At 37.1% G+C, this 21234-nt stretch overlaps 2 long non-coding RNA genes across 3 annotated transcripts in view; both read left to right on the top strand.

The window, feature by feature from the left end:
- The window catches only part of LOC104847705, a 24992-nt gene extending 18924 nt beyond the window's left edge, over nt 1-6068 (top strand). For both annotated transcript variants that reach the window (XR_004518272.1, XR_004518271.1), the window contains 2 exons: nt 5456-5573; nt 6000-6068. This is a non-coding gene — a long non-coding RNA (uncharacterized LOC104847705). The remainder of the gene's footprint in view (nt 1-5455; nt 5574-5999) is intronic.
- Nucleotides 6069-6612: 544 nt separating this feature from the next.
- LOC104847713 lies at nt 6613-20983 on the top strand. Its single transcript, XR_776223.2, has 3 exons — nt 6613-6645; nt 15203-15318; nt 20910-20983. It is a non-coding gene; the product is annotated as an uncharacterized LOC104847713 (long non-coding RNA).
- The last annotated feature ends 251 nt before the right edge of the window (nt 20984-21234 follow it).

The following is a 21234-nucleotide window of genomic DNA, read 5'->3' as shown; positions in this document are numbered from 1 at the left end:
GGGTTTTTATCATGAATGGGTGTTGAATTTCATTGAATGCTTTTTCTGCATCTATTGAGATGATCACATGGTTTTTGTCCTTGACTCTGTTAATATAGTATATTACATTTATTGATTTACATACTTTGAACCATCCTTGCATCCCTGGGATAAATCCATCTTGGGCAAGGTGGATGATCTTCTTGATGACCCTCTGTATTTTGTTTGCCAGTATCTTATGGATGATTTTTGCATCTATGTTCATTAGGGAGATTGGCCTGTAGTTCTCTGTTTTGGTTGGGTCTTTCCCTGCTTTGGGAATCAAAGTAGCACTTGCTTCCAGGAATGAATTTGGAAATATTACTTCCTTTTCAATTTCATTGGAAAATTTAATGAGTAGTGGAAGTAGTTTTTTTCTAAATGTCTTACAGCATTCAGCAGTAAAACCATCAGGACCTGGGCTTTTCTTTGTTGGTCAGTTTTTAATTACATTTTCAATTTGTCTGATTGTAATTGGTGTGTTTAAAATTTTTTATCTTCTTTGTTCAACTGCAGTAATTCACATGTATCTAGAAATCTGTCCATTTCCTCTTTATTTTCCATTTTATTAGAGTACAGTATATAAAAGTACGTATTAATGTTCTTTTGAATTTCTGCTGGATCTGTTGTGTCTTCACCTTTTTCATTCCTAATTCATGGATTTAAGCCTTTTTTTCCTTTTTTTGGGGATAAGTTTTTTAATTTATTCTTTTGAAAAACCAACTTCAATTTGTTGATTTTTTGTATCATTTTCTTAATCTCCATTGCATTATTGATTTTTGCTCTGAGCTATATAATTTTCTTCCTTGTATGAGCTTTGGGTTTCTCTTGCTCTTTTTTTGTTTTTTTTTAGGAACTTAAGATTTGGCATTAGGTTGTTTATTTGAGCTTGCTCTGTTTTCCTAGTGTGGGCATTCACTGCTATGAATTTCCCACATAAAACTGCTTTCATTGTATCCCATAAATTCCTGTATGTTTCACTGGCATTATCATTAAATTGTAAAAACTGTCTAACTTCTTTAATTTCTGCTGTGACCCATTGGTTCTTCAGGAGAGTGTTATTCAATTTCCATGTGATTGTGAAGTTCTTGTGGTTTCTTATGCTATTGATCTCCAGCTTAACTGCACTATGGTCTGATAATATACATGGCATAACTTCAATTCCTTTTCATTTACTTAAACATGTTCTAAGAGCCATTATGTGGTCTATTTTGGAGAATGACCCATGTGCAGCTGAAAAGAATGAATATTCTGATTTTGTGGGGTGGAACACTCTGTAGACATCTATTAAATCCATTTGTTGAAAAGCTTGGTTCAGTTCTAGTATTTCGTTGTTAATTTTTTGTCTAAATGATCTATTTGTGACAATGGGGTACTGAAATCGCCCACTACAATTGTATTAGTGCTTATTTGGTGTTTCATGTCCCTTAATATTTGTTTTGTACAGTTGGGGGCATTAATATTTGGTGCATATATATTTATGATTGTAATCTCTTCCTGTTGGATTGTTTCCTTTACAAGGATATAATGACCTTCTTTGTCTCTCTTAATTAGTTTTGGTTTGAAATTTACTTTTTACTTTTAGCCTCACTCTTCTCTTAGCTCTGTAAATCAATTTAATTCAATTCTTAGAGTCCTGACAAGCCAGGATCAAACCAAACTTTTCCTCATGTGATTCTTCTTTTCTTTTAAAGTTCCAAATCTAAATACTCCTTGTAAAGCTTTGTGAAAGGATTTTCCTACAAAGCCTTCTTGATTGTGAGAGTCCCCAGTAATGACTCCTTTTCCTGACTTGAGAGGTTTTGGCCTAGGTCTTTGCTAAACAATTGGCATATATGATTTATCTTATCTTTTTATCTCTAAAGATACATATTTAACTTACAATTACACTGTGCACATCTGCAAGGTAATTCCACTCATTGATAGATCGTGACTCAAACACATTACTAGTTAGAAACTACATGTTTCTACGTAAGCTTGCTAGTTTTGCTAAACCTCTCTATGCCTCTTCTATAAAATGAAGATAATAAAACCTATTTCATGAGGGTGATAAGACAACAGACCCAAGCAATACATGGGAAACCGCCAGTCCTGGCATCTGGTACAGTATCTATGAGCATCAGAAGTGAATCATGTTAACTTAGGTTCTAATACAGTAAGCTGCAGAAAGAAAGTCACTAGTATATATTTATTCATGGTAACATAGTCTTTTAAAAGAGTAAACTACGCTGGGAGCGATGCACTGTAGATCACCATGCCAGGCCTAACTTGCCTCCTCCCATAGATGAGGCAGGGCCCCTTGGGAGGAGAACAGGTGACAAGAAGGTGTGGTGGAGCAAGTCCTGGCCAAGAAGAGGACTGTCTTCCTTCCCACCCATTTGCCAGCGAAACATCAAACATTGTCCCTGCAGATCCTAGCCATTTTCCCTGTTCCAATCAGGCATACCCTCTCAGTTTTTTGTTTGTTTTGGGGTTTTGTTTTGGTTTGGTTTGGTTTGGTTTTTTGGTACCAGGGATCAAACTCCTGGGTTTTCTTATCTACACCATAAATAAAGGTGCTGAGGATGCAAACCAAACTTTTTGCCTCATCAGGACAAAGAGTTCCCATCTGCCTCAACTATGTAAACTTTACTGTTGTATTTGTCTCCTTTATCTTATTCTTTAACTTTCTTAATCTCTCACTATCGTTTCTCACTCTGTGAAACCCTTCAGCCTTGGCCGTGGCAAACCCAACCAATAGATAAATAATACACTGGTCAAATATCTTGCAATGCAGGATTTTTCAACGCTCCTCACTCATTTTGACCAAATTATTTTCAGTAATACCAATAAAGAAATAACTAGTGAGCTGGGAATTTAGCTCAATGGCACCATGCCTGTCCTGCAAGTGCAAGGTCCAGAGTTTGATCCCTAATACCAAAAAAGAAAAAAGAAAGAAAGAACTAGAAATAGCCAGGAAAGAAATACAATGCTGTCTTTTATTTAACATTATATATAATATTCATTTATAAATGAATATTCACATTTATGAGCATATATTTGAATATTCATATATATGAATATATAATCATGTTGGTAAAAATAAGAATTAAAAATTGATTTTTTTCAGCATTGTGTATTGAACCCAAGGCTTTGCCTATGCTAGACAAGCATTCTACTACTGAACTACTTACTCACCCCATTTTATATTTTATTTTGGGGTAGGATCTTGATAAATTGCCCATGTTAGACTTGAATTTGGGATCATCCTGCATCTGATTCCTGAATAACTGGGCATGCAAGTGTGCATGACCACACCCAGTTAAAAATTTAAATATTTCAACAAAATAAAACAGATTGGTATTTTTAATGACATTAATGTATTTTTTAAAGAAGGGAAATACTTAGATACTGGTCTATGTGGTAATGAATAACACTACATTTTTTGTTTTTAAATGTTAGCTTAGAAATATTTGTCAATGACTTCATTAAACTTGGCCTTCATATCCAATAATGTAGTGAGATTTAGTGGCCTATCTTCAGAACAAAGGACATGATTTAATAATTTTAACTTAGAAAAGCTCTTCATATGAATGAATAGATGTAAAACAGAGAAAGACTTAAACATAAAGATAAGTTGGATAGAGACATAAAAATCAGATTTAACAAGAAATCCCATGAAGTCCAGAAAAGACTTATATGATTGTTTTTAAAAATAATTCTAAAGACTTTCAAATGTATCAGAGTAGGGTGGTAATGTAGTTCAGTGGTAAAAGGCTAGCTTAGCATGCAAGAGGTCCTGAATTTGATCTTCAGCATTGAAAGAAAAAAATAAAGTCTCAAAAAGATTTTTTAAATGTTTTATCCACAAGGATATTTGTCACACATTATTTTTTATAATTAGTGAAAGCTTCCTAAATTTTTCATCTGATAAATAAATCTGAGAAAATGATTAAATAACAGTAATCACTGGCATTTTTAAAATCCATTGCTTTAAAATGGGTGTGCAGTGCTTGGCATTCAAACACTGACTTTAATTTCTTTTGGCAATGAAAAACCAGCATCTTTCATATATTTTCTTGGCATTCTTTTTTTGAACCATTAGTCTTTTAAAATATAAATATCAGGGCTTGCTTTAAAACTGTACCTTGAGGATTTGTGCATAGACATTGTGGAGAAGGCTACACAATTATAAAGACATTTATGTATATATACATATATATATGTATATATATATATATATACATATATATATGTATATATACATAAATGTCTTTATAATTGTGTAGCCTTCTCCACAATGTCTATGCACAAATCCTCAAGGTACAGTTTTAAAGCTTTGTGTTTCACTGTTTTTCTAGCTTCGGAAAATATTTTTGTATCTGATTAATTTCACCTAAAATATCTATGCCAGAAAAAAAAGATAACTCAAAACACTGTTTAAATCTCTTCCTGTTTATTTGGAATCCATGGTTTAAGTGCAGGAATAGGTAAGTGACAGAAGTTGGAGGAAAAACCACTGAGAGACCATAAGTAATTCCTCACTATTATGAACTTATTTTCAAAACAAATGTATGTAGCTAAATTCAGTTAAGGGCAAACAATATAACTGAAATTCTCCAAGTTAATTTCCATGTGCTATGCAAAACTATGAGGATTAGCAATAAAAATGTGCTAATTAGCAACTTACATATGTATCACTAAGCTTGAACAGGTGATAAATATGTTCTAAACTTAGGTTGTGGTGATAGCTACACAACTATGTGGATTTACTAAAAAACATTGACTGCATACTCTGTGTGTGTGTGTGTGTGTATGTGTGTGCCTCCTTCAGTGGTGCTGAAGATCAAACCCAGGGCCTCAGAAATGTTAAGCATATATGCCCATTACTGACTTATATCGCCAGCCCTGAATTGAATACTTTAGGTAAATTTTATGTTACATGAATTATGCCTAAATAAAGGTTTTAAAAGAAAAGAAAACCCAAGAGAAATTTCAGTCCTAAACTAAATTAGAAGATAGGAATCTCTCATCACTGGCATTGCTTAGAATTGCTGCAAGTTTTACATAGCTTTAAAATCTTCTATAGTGAATCCTCTATAGTCTGTCTGCCCCAGGGCAAACACCCCCATACCCCTCTCTTAGCAGAAGAAATTATCTCCAAATGCAAAACCATAGTAATCCAGAAGATTGTGGAATTCAGCACTAAATGACATATTCAAGGATGACCGAGCAACTTCTCAGCCTCAGATATTGAATTTGCTGTTCTACAGTTCCTTATCTGAACTCTCTCTCTCTCTCTTTCTCTCTCACTCTCTCTCCTTCTGCATTTCCATTCTTCAGAGTTCATTGTTAGAAATATCTGAAAATTATTCTAAGAAGCTTAATGTTCTTAAAACTGTCAGTTGCCTGAGACTTTTTTAACACCAGCAGAATAAGGTGATCTTTCCTTTTTAAGGTGTGACGACGGCAGCTGTGGAGCAAAGACACCTACATTCACACTAATTTCACCTCCTTTTCCTGCAAAGGCAAGAAAAACTGCAATCTAGACACCAAAAGTTTGCTTCATTTTTCAGGTTGGTGGGATGACAATATTAAGACATGATTCAGTGGTTTCCTATCTCCTGTCAGCATTGAGGGGCTGGGGGCTATTCAGAAATTAAAAACACAGCAGTCACTTATGAACTTGCACCCTTTATGCAGTGTTATTCTCAAAATACAGAAGCTGTGGCTCTCCTTCCCCTTTCTATTTAGTTACTCTTTCCCCATTCCCAACAGGCAATCATCAAAACAGCACCATTATCCCCCAGCAAACCAAGAGTCTCTACCTAAGTCTCAGATTTTTCACTGGCCAGATATCCTTTCTCTTCACTGTTTCCAGGCAGCTGTTCTCTTTTACACTTTCAAGTTTCATACAGTGGGTTAACCACCCTCACTTTCAATCTCTTCTTGTTTCTTTCATTTCCTGATCACCTAATGGCAGAGTGTGTCTATTTTCCCAGGACAGCAATGGGTGGAGCCCTCTGACAACACAAGCAAGAAGAGGCAGGCTCACCGGAAAGGGCTGGCTCCAGGGCTGGAAGTCACTCATCTGCTCCCTTTAAGTAGAAGGGATGAAGAACCCATCTTGGTCTGACTGTCCAGAGCCAACCAGAGTACACTGAATGCATGCCAAATTCCATTCTCTGATAGGTCAGCTATTTTCAAGAGGTGGAGAAATTCTTGAGGGAAGAACATATTATTTTAAAAAGTCATATAAGATAGTGGAGTGGAAGACATTACAGTACCATGGTTTATAGGGTGGTCATTAGGCTCAGTCACTTGCACACTATGTGATCATACAAAATTATTTTTTCTTTTTAAAACTTCAATTTCTGAGAGCTGGGTGGGGAGCTCACTGTTCCTCCACCTCCTCCATCTCCAGTGCTACAAGCCTTCATCAGAGCAGACCAGTGGGAACTGCCCAGCCACATGGGTCCCTCTGCAGCATCTCCCTCCCCATCCCGTGCTCTCAGGCCTCCTGGTTGTGCCAGTACCTGGATCCACACTGCAGAGACACAGGTGGTCATAAAGGCCGTTTTACTGAGCTCCAGAAGATAGAATGGACGTGAACAACAGCAATAAAGGCACATCAGACCTCTGTAGTTGGTAAGTCAAAGGGATAACTACCTTCCATCAGAACTTGGACTATCTTTAAGGAAAGGGCAGCCAGAACCTGCAGTAGAACCTTGCAGAGTTCAACCCTGCAGGAGGTTAGTTAGCTCAGTTTGGGCCTTGCAGCCAGAAATCAGCCTGAATCTCAAGGGTCTGCAACTGGCTAGCTGAGAGTAATTGACTTAGCTGTGCACATTGCTGCCCACATTGTCTATTGTGTCAGTAGATATATACCCTGAAAGAGGTTCTTCAAATTTCTGTTCTTTCTTTTCCTCTTTTTTTTTTTTTTTTTTTTTTTTTTTGGTACTGGGGATTGAACTCGGGTCCTTGCGCTTGCTAAGCAGGCCACCAAACCGCTGAGCTAAATCCCTGGCCCCTTTTCCTCTTATTTTTAATTTTAAAATTTTATTTCTTTCTATTCTTCAAATACTTCCTTTTTCTTTCTTCTTATTTCCACTCAGTCTCTTGTCCCCCACATTATTCTTCATCTCCCTTTTTGTTCCGGTTCCTGCCCTAACTCGGATTTCTTCTCTTTTTCCTTTCTCCTCTCTTTTTCCTTTGCTTGATGGTCACTCATTTCAAAGGAAAGTAAGTACAGTTTATAGCTTCCCTATTACTGTTAAGTTGTTCTATTATTCACTTTGTTCTTGCACTCTGACTTTTCCTCTTTTCTTCAACAGTTTCCTGGAGTTTGCATGATCATCCTGTGTCCTGTGGCTTCACATAAAAACTTCTCCTATTCTTTCACCTATCTATTCCTCTCCTCCCAACTCCTTCTAAGTCCCCATCCTGAAGGGTAAAGTCACTATATTGAAGAGTTTATTCACTATAAACATTGTGGGCTGGTCCTCGATTTTGATTTAATTCACATGGTTAAAGGTGATAGATTAATAACTACCACAAATGGTCAATTTCTAAGTGTGCTTTATGCTGTTGTGTTGCTGACTGTATCAATTGGGCTAAAGGGTTGTGATTGATTTAATGAGTTGTCCTTTCTGACACTACAAAAATGAGAGTGTCCCTGAGGCATTAGAGACTCAAACCTAAAGAGCAGCTATATCAGGAAGATCAAAGTACAAACCCAGGAATTAAAACAAGGACAGCCTAACAATAAAAATAAAAATGAGAAAACACTTAAGCAGGGCACAAATAGAGACTTCCAGTTCACAAATGGCAAATTCTATGGGAAACAAGGGGGAAAAAATCTGACAATCAACCACCAGGACACCCTGAATTCACAGCACAGGATGTAACAAAACAGATCAATCAGTCTCTAGAAAAATTCAAAACAGAAATAAGTTCCCAGATAACTACAGAGATGGTGAGCCCAAAGAAAGACAAGATTAGAGACTCTAGATCAAAAACTGACAAAAAAATAGATGAGCTCAGGACTATGATAGAAGCCATGAATGCCCAACATAGGAGAGAAATGGAATCCATGAAACAGATTCAAACAGATATCCAGAATAAAAACTCTATTGAAAGCATTCACAGAGAGCAGAATGAATAAATGTGAAGATAGAATTTGAGATATAGAAGATAGGATTGCAGTCAATGACCGTGAAAAGAGTTCTCTTAAAAACAGTAAGGGAACATGAGAAATTGATCCAACAACTCCTAGATGATGCAAAGAAGAATAACATAAGACTGACAGGAATCCAGGAAGTAGCAAGAGAAACAACAAAAGACTAGAAAAAAAAAAAAACTGTTCACGGAATTAATGACAGGAAACTTTCCAAACAGCGGGGAAGAACTTCACATACAGATAAGTGAGGCATATAGGACCCCAATTAGCCATGATAAAAAAAAAATCTACATCTAAACACATAATAACAACAACAACAAAAATATTACAAGCAGTAAGAGAAAAGAAACAAATTGCATGCAAAGGAAAGCCCATCAGAATCACTGCAGACTTTTCAACACAAAACCTCAGGTCAAGGAGAGCCTGGAGTGAAGTATTTCAAGCCCTAAAAGGAAACAACCTCTAACCTAGATTGATGTATCCCACAAAACACTCTTTTAAAAATGGATGGGGAAATAAGATACTTCCATGACAAAGAACACCTGAAAAACTTCATGAATACCAAACCAGTACTACAAACAATTCTAAACAATATCCTAGAAAAAGACAATGAAAGTCACAACACCATGAGGCCCAACAGAGCAAATCAATTAGGCAAGACAAGAAACTAAAGGGAGAGGAGGAAAAATTAAAAAGAGCCACCAACAGGAAAATAACATGATAATTATAAGTCGATGTATATCAGTTATAATGATCAAGGTCAATGGCTTTATTCACCAATCAAAAAAATAGACTGGGGGGCTGGGGATTTAGCTCATTGGTTCCACTGCCTGACTCGCAAGCACAAGGACCTGAGTTTGATCCCTGGTACAAAAAATAAAAATAAAAAATGACTGGCAGAATGGATTAAGAAGAAAAATCCAAGAATATGTTGCACACAAGAAACACACTTGGTTGAAAAGAAACTCATAGACTGAAAATGAAAGGATGGAAAACATTTCTCCATGCTACAGGAGCCCAGAAAAAAGCAGGGGTAGCTATCTTATTCACAGAAAAAGTAAATTTCAAACCAAAACTGATTAAGGGAGACAAAGAAGGCCACTACATCCTTATAAAGGGAACAATCTAAGAGGAAGTGATGATAATTGTAAATATATATGCCCCCACCTACACAAAACAAATATTAAGGCATATGAAACACCAAATAAGCACTAATACAATTGTGGTGGGGAACCTAAATACCCCACTATCACAAATAGACAGATCATCCAGGCAAAAAAATCAACAATGAAATACTAGAACTGAACCAAGCTTTCAACCAAATGGACTTAACAGATGTCTACAGAGTGTTCCACCCCAAAGAATCAGGATATACATTATTTTCACCTGCACATGGGTCATTCTCCAAAATAGGCCATATAATAGCTCATAGAACATGGTTAAATAAATGCAAAGGAATTGAAGTTATCACATGTATATTATCAGACCATAGTGCAATTAAGCTGGAGATCAATAGCATAAGAAACCAAAAGAACTTCACAAACACATGGAAATTGAACAACACTCTCCTGAACAATCAATGGGTCGCAGAGGAAATTAAAGAAGAAATTAGTTGGTTTTTACAAATAAATGATAATGCCAATACAACATACAGGAATTTATGGGATACAATGAAAGCAGTTCTACATGGAAAATTCATAGCAGTGAATGCCTACACTAGGAAAACAGAGTGAGCTCAAATAAACAACCTAATGAGGAATCTTAGTCTCCTAGAAAAAGAACAACTTTCAGCAGAGTAGCTGGATACGAGGTCAACACTCAAAAATCAATAGCCTTCTTGTACACAAATAACAGACTCCTTTCACAATAGCATCCAAAAAAATGAAGTATCTAAGAATCAATCTAATGAAGGCTCCTAGAAAAAGAAGAACAAGAAAAAGTCAAAGCTAATACAAGAGAGGAAATTATAAAGATCAGAGCAGAAATCAATGCAATGGAAACTAAGAGAATGATAAAAAAAAATCAATGAATTGAAAAGTTGGTTTTTCGAAAGAAAATCGATAAACTCTTAGCCAACTTTCTCAAAAAAAAAAAAAAAAGGAACAAAAATGGTGAAGTCACAACAGATACAGCAGAAATCCAGAGGTTCATTAATACCTACTTTGGGAACCTGTATTCTAATAAAACGGAAAACACAGAAGAAATGGACAGATTTCTTGATTTCTTGATACTTATGAATTACCAAAGTTGGATGAAGAAGACTTAAAAAATTATAAACACCACAATTACAATCAAGGAAATTGAAAACATAATTAAAAGTTTACCAGCTGGGCATGGTGGCGCATTCCTGTAATCCCAGCACTCAGGAGGATCATTGTGAGTTTGAGACCAGCCTGGGCTACATAGTCAGTTCCATGTCAGTCTCAACTACATAGTGAGACCCTGTCTCAAAAAAAAATAAAAAAGGAAAAAGTTCTCCAACTAAGAAAAGCCCAGGTCCTGATGGTTTTACTGCTGAATTCTATAAGACATTTAGAAAAGAACTACTGCCACTACTCATTAAACTTTCCAATGAAATTGAAAAGGAAGCAATATTTCCAAATTCATCCCTGGAGGGAAGTGTTACTTTGATTTCCAAAGCAGGGAAAAACCCAACCAAAACAGAGAACTACAGGCCAAGCTTTCTAATGAACATAGATACAAAAATCCTCCATAAGATACTTGCAAACAGAATGCAGAGGGTCATCAAGAAAATCATACACCTGCCCAAGTTGGATTTATCCCAGGGATGCAAGGATGGTTCCAAATATGTAAATCAATAAATGTAATACACTATATTAACAGAGTCAAGGACAAAAGCCATATGATGATCTCAATAGATGCAGAAAAAGCATTCAACGAAATTGAACACCCATTCATGATTAAAAAAAAAAATCCCACAGAAAATTGGAATAGATGGTCTTTATCTCAACTTGTTAAAGGCTATCTGTGAAAAACCTACAGCCAACATTATCCTAAATGGTCAAAAACTGAAAACCTTCATGCTAAAATTGGGAACAAAACAAAGATTTCACTATCACCGCTACTGTTCAGTATAGTTCTGGAAACATTAGCCTTAGCAATTAGACATGTGAAAGAAATAAAAGCAATAAAGATACAAACGGAAGAAGTGAAACTGTCATTATGTGCTGATGATATGATACTCTAAATAGAAGACCCAAAAATCTCTGCCAAAAGATTTCTAGTATTAATTTACACCTTCATCAGAGTAGCTGGATACAAGGTCAACACTCAAAAATCAATAGCCTTCTTGTACACAAATAACAGACTCACTGACAAAGATATTAGGGAAACAATTCCTTTTACGATAGCATCCCCTCCAAAATGAAGTATTTAGGAATCAATCTAATGAAGGAAGCAAAAGACCTCTACACTGAAAACTACAGCACTCTGAAAAAAGATATCCAAGAGGATATAACAAAATGGAGATATTCCCTGCTCCTGGGTAGCAAGAATCAACATAATGAAAATGGCCATACTACCAAAACTGCTACAAGATTCAATGCAATCCCAAATGAAATTCCAACAGTATATTTCACAGAACTAGAAAAAATAATCCAAAAATTCATTTGGAACCAGCAGAGACCTAGAGTAGCAAAAGCCATCTTGGGGAACAAGACATGACAGGGGGTATCACCATCCCCAACTTGAAACTGTACTACAAATCCACTGTGATAAAAACAGCATTATACTGGAAAAGAGAAAGACCCATGGATCAGTGGAATAGATTGGAAAATACAGAAACAACTCCAGATGAACTCAGCTACTTTATCTTTGACAAAGTAGCCAACCATCCTCAGTACAGGAAAGATAGACTCTTTAATAAATTGTGTTGGAAAAACTGGATTTCAACCTGCCAAAGATTAAAACTAGATCCTTATCTTTCACAATGCACTAAACTACAATCCAAGTAGATTAAAGGTCTAAATATTAAAACAGAAATACTAAACTTGCTGGAAGATAAGTTAGGTAGAACTCTTGAAACATTGGCATAGGAAAAGGCTTTATGAAGAAATCCTCAGTAGCATGGGAACTAGCACAAAGAATCAACAATTGGGGTCTCATCTTTTTAAAAACCTTCTGCACTGCAAAAGAAACCACCAACAGAGCTAAGAGCCAACCCACAATATGGAAAAAAATGTTTATCAGGTGCTCCTCAGACAAAGGACTATTATTTAGAATATATAAAGAACTCAAAGAAAATCAGGGCCCCCAAATATCAACCTGATTCAAAAAATGGGCATCTAAAATGAGCAGACATTTCTTAGACAAATAAGTAAAAATACCAAGTAAATATGTGAAAAAATGTTCAACATCACTGGTCATTCAAGAGATGCAGATGAAAACAACGCTGAGATTCCACCTCACCCCAAAAAGAATGGCTGCTACCAAGAAATCACACAACAACAAATGTTGGTGGGGTTTGGGGGAGACAGAAACCCTTCTCCATTGTTGGTGGGAGTGCAGACTGGTGCAGCCACTGTGGAAATCAAAATGGAGATAACTCAAAGAACTAGGCTTAGAGCCCCCATTTGACTCAGCCATCCCTCTGTTGCATATCTTTCCAAAAGAATTAAAAGAATCATATCACAGTGACATATGCCCACCTATGCTTATAGCAGCACAGTTTGTAATAGCTAAAACTTGGAAACAGGCCAGTCACCCATCAGTTGGAGACTGGTTAAAGAAGATTTGGTTTTTTATAAAATGGAGTACTACTCAGCTATAAAGAATGAGAAACTAGAGTCATTCATAGGAAAATGGATGCATACTGAGGCCATGCTCTTCAGTATAAAACACAAATGTTCAAATCCCTAATGGTTTCTCTGGTGTGAAAAACTTAAAGTGTAAATAAGATCCAAATTGTATAACTGATAATGTGAAATAGGAACAAAAGGGCTAAAGGTGTAGGGGAAGTGGGAAGGGTGGGAGAAAGGAAATAAGGGAAAAGAAAAAAATATGAGAAAATGAAAAAATGGAAACAAAGTCTTTGTGAATAGGGGAGGGTAGAGGGAGTGAAGGAAGGGCAGGGATAAGGGGAAAATGAGAACCAAGACCTGTCAGGTGAAGGTACAAGATCTCAATGACGAATGTAACTGTAATGTATACTTAAAAAGCACCAAAAAACTCAATAAAAAAACCTTCAGTTTCTACATGTAAACAGGGGCTAATAAAGTGTTTCTGTCATTGAAAATCAGGCATGTTTGTGTCTCAGTGTTTATGAAAGTGGAATTTCTTACCACTCATGCTGTTTCACATTTGTCCCAAGGTGACAACCTTGGAGAATTGTTGTGGGGCTAAAGTTTGAAGTTCCTATCAAATGCACTTTACCTATAGGCATCCTCCTATGACACTCATTTTTTCTTCAGGAAGAGAGAAAAGCATGCTAGAATCTGTGGGATATGAGATTTTATAAATATTAGAGGGACGTGTGTGTGTGTGTGTGTGTGTGTGTGTGTGTGTGTGTGATTTTGCTCACAAGTCTTCAACTGGCATAAAGTTCAGTGGAGACAGCTCACCCTCACTCCAGAAGGCCACAGCCTGGGCAGCTGGAATAGAGCCAGAGGACCCACCTCTAAGGTGGGTCATCTATGTGTGGTACTTGGTGTTTTGAAATTTAAAAAAATTGTAGGGCTTACTGTACTGAGGTATAATTTATATACCGTAAAATTCTCCCATTTTAAATAGACACTTCAGGGCCGGGATTTAGCTCAGTGCTCAGTGGCACTGTGCGTGTCTCACAAGGGCAAGGTTCTGAGTTTGATCCCCAGTATCAATCAATCAATCAATCAATAAATAAATACCCTTCAGTGATTTTAAATTTAATTTATCCAGCACAATATTCAGCATCCTTTCAGTTTCTGCCACAGAAAGTTCCTTTATGTCCCTTTGCAGTTATCTCTCGTGTTACCAAGCCTAGGCAAATGATGATCTGCCTTATTCTGATCTTTATACATTTGCCTTTGTTGAACATTTCGTATAAATGAAATAAAACAAAATGACACATAGGTCTTTGGTATTTTTTTTTTTGCCATTTAGCATAATATGTTTGATGCTCCTCCATGTAGTAGCATGTGTTGGTGATTTGTTCCTGTTTGTTGCTTAATAATATTCCATTATATGGTTGTAATACATTCAGTTTATTCACCAGTTGATGAACACTTGGATTGCATACAAATATTATATATTATGAATAATGCTTTTATATACATTTATGAATATGGCTCCATTTGTATACATATGGCGTTTCTTCTAGATAGACTAATAAGTGTGAAATTGGTAAATTATAGGGTTATGTTTATGTTGAACTTTTCAACAAACTACCTAAGTGTTTTTCCAATATGGTTGTGCTGTTCTATATTCCCTACTGATGAGGGCGTAGTTTTTCCACATCCTCTCCAACACTTATCTGCCTTAAGAAGATATACTATTATTTTAAATTGTAGTTAAAAAAAATCACAAAACATCAATTTACCATCTGAAGCATTTCTAAGTGTATATAGCCCAGTGGTTGTTAAGTATACTCACATTGCTGTGCAATCAATCTTCAGAACTTTTTCATTTTGTAAAACTGATACTATATGCATTATACAACCCCCCCCACCTCTGGAAACCACCCTTCTTCTTTCTGTATCTATGAATCTGTTTACTATAGATACCTCACATAAATGGAAGTAAACAGTGTTATTCCTCATGCAACTGGCTTATCTCACAGAGCATACCATCTTCAAGGTTCATCCCATGATGCAGCACAAATCAGAATTTCCTTCCTTTTAAAACCTGAAGGTGTGGGCTTTCAAAGGCTAAGGAATGCTGTGTTCATCATCCTGGGGATTACAAATATCTCTCATAGTTCTGGTTGCAAGGGATGGGGAGAAAAAGAGAAGTGTATTATGGTTGACTCCACCTGTATTAAGGCTCTCTACTTTGTTCATTTCCCAAGCAATGGTTCTGACCTACTTTCAGATGGAGACCCATTTAACACTGGTTCCTAATCCTATGGAGATTCACAACGGACAAATTTATGCACCAACTGTTGGCCTGATCTGTCACTGTTCCTCTTGAAGTCTTCTGGTCTGCAGGTAGGCCAGAGTTTGTGGGGAAGGGGTGAGGATGTCATGTGAGTCAACAAGCCAAACAGCCCTTCAGAAAATATGGCACCCAGGCCAGAGATTTAGCTCAGCAGTTCCATTCACAAGCACAAGGACCTGAGTTCAATCCCCAATTAAAAAAAAAAAAAATTGGTACCATGAAGAATGTTTGAACTACATGTGTTCCATATACCCGCTCTGAGCCATTTCCAACTCTTCTGTCTGGGCTCACCTCTTTGTTATTCTAGTTTTACAATTAAAGGACTTTGGAAACACAAGGGGGAAAGGTTCTGATGTGTTTGAAGACCTGGATGGCCTAAAAGCTCAAAACTGCCCCAAGACAAATAAGTGCTGTTACCAACTCAAAAAGAGCAGCCATGGGAGGAAAGAATTGGAAATATTTAGCCCTCTCTGGTCAAGGAGAATTAGTGCCGAATAGCACAGCTTCAAAGAGGTGAGACAGAATAAGAAAGGCCTAAATTCCCTACCATGTTGTCTGTCATTTAAAGAAGGAGGTTTTTAAAAATAAGCATCCTAGGATGGCCCTATTTATGCCACCTGCTTTCTTTAAATCTTGCAGCCTTTTTGTGCATAGATTATGCTGCTCTGATTGCTCCTGGAGTGGTGATAATGCCTCAGACCATATAAGCTTTTCTGTTTTCTCAAGGAGCCAGATGGAGATCTCTTTCTTGCATGCTGTTTGCCTTATGCTTGAGCATAAGCCCCATAAAGCCTCATTAGGAGGGTATTTGCCTCTTTGTGATTTCTATTTCAAACTGAGCAAAAGAACCCTAAGTTGCCTGGGGAAAAAGGCACAAAGAGAAAACAGAGCTCTTATATTTGCAAAGACAAACACTTTTTTTTTTTTTATAGGCAGCAGGTGGACAAGCAAAACTGGTAACTGGATGGAGAAATCAAATAACTTTTGTTCCAGCAACCGCAGGCCTGATGGTAGTGTTCCCAGCGATGTAACCACCCTTGCTGGCCTCACTTATCCAGGGCAAAGTTGATAGACTGCAGTCCTAGATTCCTGGCAGATGTCCTACTCCACTATGTCCCTCTCAGCTGGCGATGGCTCAATCTTTTCACCAGACTTTTCCTTTCACTCCAGTGTCTTTTACTCTGTCTTTCCTTTTTGTAGTGCTGGATTTTAAACCTAAAGTGTTGCCTATGCCAGGCAAGCACTCTACTGCTGAGCTACATCCCCAGATTTTTTTTTTTTGAAACAAGGTCTCATTAACTTACCCAGGCCTCAAACTTGTGATCCTCCTTCTTCAGCCTACCTGATGACTGGCATGTCCAGCTTCACTGTAGTCTCTAAAATTTCTGGCTCAATGAATATTGGTTCCTCCAAGGTCTTAAAAACTCATTGTCACTTTGACTTTATCAGGCATGTCTTGGTGGGCAAACCCGCCTATCCCAGGGCTCTTTATTCTCCTCTTCCACTTGATCAGGGATCTCCTGCACAGACATCTCTAAATTAGTTGGTCTCCTTCATTCAGCTTTTTTCCTCTGGGCTATTGTTTTTACCCACCATCGCCCAGCAACTACTGTTATAGGATAGGTCAGGGGGCAGATTAGGCCCCCTAGAACACGCTGGACGGGCCCTGCTCACGGAGCAAGGCAGGGCTCCCCTGTTGTAGTCCCTGACCCTGAGCTGCCCACTGCACTTCCTGTACTTCCAGCTCCAATGAAGAGATCTACAGTGTGACTCTGGCTAGCTATTCTGATACACAGAAAGGGTGGAGAACTCCTACCATGCAGATGTTGGAATTAAAGAGTACCAAGATCTTAGCTCTGCTTGTTTGGGAAGATGAAGACACAGGAACAGCAACCTTGGGATAGAAACTACACATAGGGCTGATTTCAGGCAAAAAAAAAAAGAGTGATTGGAATGGGACATGAGGTGTCAGACTTTCTTTTCTTTTAAGCATTTTTATCAAGATTTACTTACATACAGTACCCTAAAGTGTAAATGTACAATTAAATGGTTTTAAGTACATTTATGGAGTTTAGCAGCTATCACCATAAACTAATTTTAGAACAATTTTATCATTTTATAAAAAACATACCCTACTGGACATGGGGGTGCATGCCTGTTATCCCAGCACTTGTCAGCTGAGGCAGGAGGATCACCATGGGCTCAAGGCCAGCCTGAATGACACAGTGAGATCCTATCTCAAAACAACAACAACAACAACAACAACAACAAACCCATACCCATTGGCAGTTATTCTTCATTTCCTTCTTCCTTATCTAGTCAGAACCTTGGCAACCACTAATTTACATTTTAACCTTGTAGGTTTGCCTATTCTGGACATTTCATAATGGGATCACACAATAGGTAATCTTTGGGGACTGGATTCTTTTGTTAGCATAATGTTTTAGAGGTTCATTCATATTGTAATTTTTTTCCTTTTTATTGCAGAATAATATTTTATACTAGATATAACATATTTGGAGCTCCCATTTGCTAGCTAACAGGCATGTAGGTTATTTCTTCTTTATAATTATGAATAATAGTGTAATGAACATTTGTGTACAAGTTTTGTGTGCACATATCTTATTATTGTTACTGGATAAATATCTAGAGGTGGAATTGCTAGATCATATGGTAACTTTATGTTTTGTTTTGTTTTTTGTACAGGGGATCAAATTTGGGTCCTTATGCTTAGGAGATAGACAGCAGAACCACTAAACTAAATCCCCAGCCCTGATAACTATGCTTCACATTTAGAGGAGCTGCCAAACTATTTCCCAAAATAATGACACCATTTTACATTCTCAGCAGCAATGTTGTGGGATCTGATTTCTCTACACCCTTTACAAAACTAGCCTTTTTTTAAAAAAAGAATGGTTTATATTGAAGTGGAGGTGAAAGTCATGAAATGCATTTACGTGTGACTGAAAGCAGTTATAAGTCTCAGGGCATGGCAGGCAGCTTCTCAAAGAGAAACCCATCTACACATAATAAAAGAAAAAAGAACAGTTTATTCAACTAGTCACACACACACCCTCACTTTTGCACTTTCGATTATTAAGTACCTCCTCTACACAGAGCTCTTCCTCTAGACTTCTAGTCTTTTTTTAAAAGATGAGATATTGCTATGTTGCCCCATCCAGCCCCTGGACTCTTGGGCTCAACTGATATTCTTGCCTCAGCCTATGAAGTATCTGGAAATTATAGACACACATCACTCTGCAGCATTGTCTGTCTCTTCTTTTTATTACAGTCACCCAGTAGGGATGAAGTATTATCTTACTGATTTACATTTCTTTAATGATGCTGAATATCTTCTCATGTTCTTATCCATGTGCAGCAGGTATCTTCTTTCAATAACTGATCAAATCCATTGTTCATTTTAAAATTGGGTTTTATTTATATTATTAAGTTACAAGGGTTCTTTACATATTCTGAATACAAGTCCCTCATCAGATGTATAGTTTATGAAGTTTTATCTAAGTTTATAGGATTTTTTTCATGTCCTTTGAAAAACACTTTTAGCTGGGGATTTAGCTCAGTGGCACCGCACCTGCTTCACAAGCACAAGGTCCTGAGTTTGATCCCGGTACCAGGAAAAAAACACCCAAAAAACACTTTTAGCTCTTATCCTCAGTACCATTTATTTGGCTCTCAGGAAATTTTGTTGTTGTTGAATTAATTAATGCATTGCTATTTATTCAATTATTTTGATATCTTCCTTCCATATAGATTTTAAATTTATCAAAGATAGGGACAGTCTAATCTTTCTTTGTATATCCTTCACCACTTGGCACAGACTAATGCCACAAATAGAGGTAATCTTAGGAACAAGGAACATTTATTAACAGTGTGGGCTGATGCCCGGATTATCAAAGCTTACAAGAAAGTTCCCTTTCTCTTCCCATGGGATTTTGGTTTACTATTTTGGAGTGGGAATATTGTCTATTTTCTTTATCATGTGTCTTCAGTGCCTAAATTATAGTGAGTCTAATGTAAAATTTTTGAATTAATTATGCAGTTGACTACAAATTATATCTTGAAACCATGCTCTGGGAGAAAGGGTGAGAGGCAAAATAAAAATTTGGACTACTGTATATTGTATGTGTATTTACATATTGCAAAAACGCATGTACAATGTTTTTGAAAAGTTTGAAGTTAATCTCCAGGCACAAACAATTATTGTAAGATGCTGAGGTATTTTTCTAAAAAGCATAACTTCCTTTTTGGCACATATTTTTGTACTGTGAAAAACTAAAATAATTTTTAAGCTTTGTTTTTAGATAAAAGAGTAGAAAAATCATTCTTTGGTACAAACCATAGATCTTTGAGTTGAAAGAAAAAAAAATAGTTCCATTCACTTTAAACAAATACAAGTCATTGCCTTGTTATAGGTGAAGGATTTGAGACTTAGACACATTTAAAAATATGCCTACTGTGGAGATTCTCAAAAATATTGTCCTGAGATGCCTACCTCTGAACTTCCAAGGAGGCTTAATCAGAAGTATAGACTACAGAGTTTAACCAAGTCTTACTAAATTAGACTCTGTAAAGGAAATTGCAATTTAGCAGCTCCTTGTATATCACTTCCTGTAAAGTGCTTCTCAAATGCTAATGTTCATCTGAATCACCTAGGGATCTTGCTAAACTTTAAGATCGGATGCAGCACGTCTGGGGTGGAGCCTGAGAGTTGTCATTTCTAACAAGTTCATAAGTGATGTTGATGTTGCTTGCCCATGGACCACATTTTGCAATGCAAAGATCCAGATAAGCCAAAGTATGGATCCAGAACCTATAGCACAGCATTGCCTGGAAAGTTGTTAGAAATAGAATTGCTTGGACCCCACCTAAGACCTACTGCATCAGACTGATACATACCACTATTTGAGAACATACTAAAATGTGTGAACTTCTGTTTTATGGCTTGTACACATATGTCCCCCCAAACACTCATGTGCTCATAGGTTGGGCTTTTCAGTGGTGGCTGGATATAGAATATGTGAATAAGGGATTAAGGGGGTTGATAGCTAAATTAGTCAACTTATTAGCATAATTCTGGGTGTGTCCCACCCTACGAGTGGGTGGTACCATCAAATAGGCTTGTAGCCTAGATGGGATAAAAGGGAAAGGAAGGCTCACTGCTGCTGCTGGTGCTGCTGCTGCTGCTTTGCTGTCTCCTGCCTACTCTGCCCCAGACTGGGGGCCCTGCTCCTTCTGTGGTGTCCCTCTGCCATGCTCCCTGCCCTGAACCAGCCAAATATGGACTGAAGCTGCTAAAACTACCCTGAAATAAACTTTTCTCCTTTATCTTTGGATATTTTGTCTCAGCAAGAAGAAATGTAAGATACTTTATAATGAAGAACTTCTATTTATAAGCCCCTACCAAGGCCTGCCATATTTGTTTAAGGAGACTTTATGAAGCCTTCTGGACATTGGCTTTTTCTTTTAAACCTCATTACTTGACTTTAATGTGTACTCAGATTTGCACACTGTAGTTTGAAAATTTCCAGTTTAGTTTGATAATTGTATTCTTAGCATGAGCCAAGTTTTGAGTATGGCAGTGCCATCTTTTCACTCTCCTTTTGTTTCCCAATGCTTTCAGAATACTGACCGTGCTGAGTTGCTGCAGAAGAACGTCACACTTCCTGCCACTGCACCTGCATAGGGACAGAGTGAGAAGGAGGGAGGAAATTAATCACTTCAACTAAGGAACTTACTCTCTCCCCCCTCAATAACTATCTATCATTTATCTATCTATCCATCTCAGGGACTCACTTATGCTAGCTAAAAATTCTATCAGTGAGCTACAACTCCAGCCACGAGAAACTCTTAAACTGTAAAGATACCAAAAAATATATTAATATGTATAAATTTTGTTTTTAGGCATTAGTTACATTTTAAGTTAATTGCTAAAAAGATACATATTG

This window comes from Fukomys damarensis, unplaced genomic scaffold (assembly GCF_012274545.1).
Source record: "Fukomys damarensis isolate Sample0158 unplaced genomic scaffold, DMR_v1.0_HiC HiC_scaffold_20, whole genome shotgun sequence".
Classification (NCBI taxonomy): Eukaryota; Metazoa; Chordata; class Mammalia; order Rodentia; family Bathyergidae; genus Fukomys; species Fukomys damarensis.
This window is presented reverse-complemented; position numbering and strand designations above follow the sequence as displayed.